At 38.7% G+C, this 2,106-nt stretch overlaps 1 pseudogene; it reads left to right on the top strand.

Annotated features, from left to right (window-relative positions):
- The first annotated feature begins 339 nt into the window (after positions 1-339).
- On the top strand, positions 340-457 carry LOC124790446 (annotated as a pseudogene).
- Positions 458-2,106: the final 1,649 nt, after the last annotated feature.

The raw sequence follows: 2,106 nt of genomic DNA, 5'->3' as shown, positions 1-2,106 counted from the left end.
GGTTATCCGATATTGCAAAGTTTTGCACTCTCTGTTGATCTATTAGTCAATTAGTTGGGGTGAGCACACACCAAACCAGTTAAGTGACGGGTGGGGTGCTACAAATTATACGTGCCTTTTTTGGTACTCCTGCAGCAGCTTTCTGTCATGTTTTGTGTACCACAGGGGATCAGTTCTATCTCTTATTAATTTATTTGGTATGAACCTCTCGAGTGCTGTTGATACTATTTCATTGAACTTAAGCCACATATGGTCTTCACTCACATAGTTTGGAAGTATTGGAAACTGTCTCTTAGATAGATGTCAACCGAATTTTTAGCTGCTTTTATAAATAGATACATCAATGGTCTTGCCCCAGTGGATACACCGGTTCCCGTGAGATCACCGAAGTTAACCACTGTCGGGCGTGGCCGGCACTTGGATGGGTGACCACCCAGGCTGCCATGCGCTGTTGACATTTTTCGGGGTGCACTCAGCCTCGTGATGCCAATTGAGGAGCTACTCGACCGAATAGTAGCGGCTTTGGTCAAGAATACCATCATGCTGACCCCACGCCCCTCCTATCCGCATCCTCCACTGACGATGACACGACGGTCGGATGGTCCTGGTAGGCCACTCGTGGCCTGCAGACGGAGTACTTTTTTTAATAAATAGATTTATTTAGTGTTTAGTTTTGGTGAATTTCTTTGTTACGGAATTGAGCCTCGCTCAACTGTGTGTTCACCAATCCCTGCATCCGTCCTGATGCTCAGGATTATTTGTGATTTAGAGGTCAAGTGTGTTTTCGTAGCTATTTACAATTTTAATGGCATCATGAACTAATTGTTCAAAATAATTTTTAAAAAAGCATTTAGAACAATTACGGAAGTTGTTTTCTATCTACAATAGGGTCTGAAAATTTATTTTTGTCAACATACGGAAGGTAGATTGCAGTCACAGCCAACTATAGTTGTATGAGTAGAGTACCTATTTGTGATGAGTCTCAAGTTTTCTTTGAACTGTTCAGCAACTGTTTCATCTGAGACCGGGGGTCGGTAAAAGGAGCCAGTTATTAATTTATTCCGGTTGTCGAATGTAACCTCTGCCCATACTAAGTCACAGGAACTGTCTGCTTCAATGTCACTTGCGAGCTGAAACACATATTACAGTATTTTTCCTTAAGTTGTGCTTCTTCATCATGTTGTTGTGCAGATAATTACAATGCTTTCTCTGTGACCCTGTAAATACCAGAGCTAACAATGTAGAACAACAAAGTATGTTACAAGCATAGCATTCTGTATTACTTCATTTCCTTATTTCTAACATTTTAAAATTTTACGTCGGCTTTAGACGACATGTCAATCATAGATTTCTTATCTCTATTTTGTGAACGTATTCTCAGTCATGTTTTGATCATTGTCCCGTACACTTTATTACCTGATGTTTCGCCGCAAGGGATATCGGAGCTTAGAGAGTAAATTAATATGGAGGATGTCGTTCTTCTTTTCAGACATTCTTATTCCCATTTCTTCTTTCCGTATTGTCTTTTGGGCATTGTGATGTTACAAAATAAAAGTGATGTTGCTATTCAATGGAAAGTTGGAAATTGAGATTTAACTAACTGTTTTATCAATCACAATTGGCGTAAGAATCATGGATTGACCATTGTCATAAAATATTGCATTATGAGATGTGAATAGTTTTTACTTGCGGTTTCGCGTGGCTTGAGGCAGTCACAACTAGCGTGCCATGGATTAAGAAATCGCATTATCGTCTTTCTAATTACTTCATGATCGTAGATACGATCATACCCGGTTGTGAAGTTATTGTTATGACAAAACAATTTCCTAAGGGACCAGAAACTTCTTATGGGCGCAAAAACAACTGTAACATCACACAAAAAGGGAAATTCAATATTAAAGCTGATGCAAGAAGACGATAAAACAGTTTTCTTTTTATCAATGTAACACGCACATTGGACTGCTGATCTCCGTGTCTGTAATCTTATCAAAATGCATAATTAAAATGAAAATAATACTGAGGAGATAATAGGAATGAGCACTGCTAAATGATTCAGTATTCCCAGAACAAATATTTATTATAAACTAAAACATTTCGTACCTTAAG

This window comes from Schistocerca piceifrons, chromosome 3 (genome assembly GCF_021461385.2).
Source record: "Schistocerca piceifrons isolate TAMUIC-IGC-003096 chromosome 3, iqSchPice1.1, whole genome shotgun sequence".
In the NCBI taxonomy this organism is placed as follows: domain Eukaryota; kingdom Metazoa; phylum Arthropoda; class Insecta; order Orthoptera; family Acrididae; genus Schistocerca; species Schistocerca piceifrons.
Note: the sequence above shows the minus strand (reverse complement) of the source record. Positions and strands in the feature narration are given on the sequence as shown.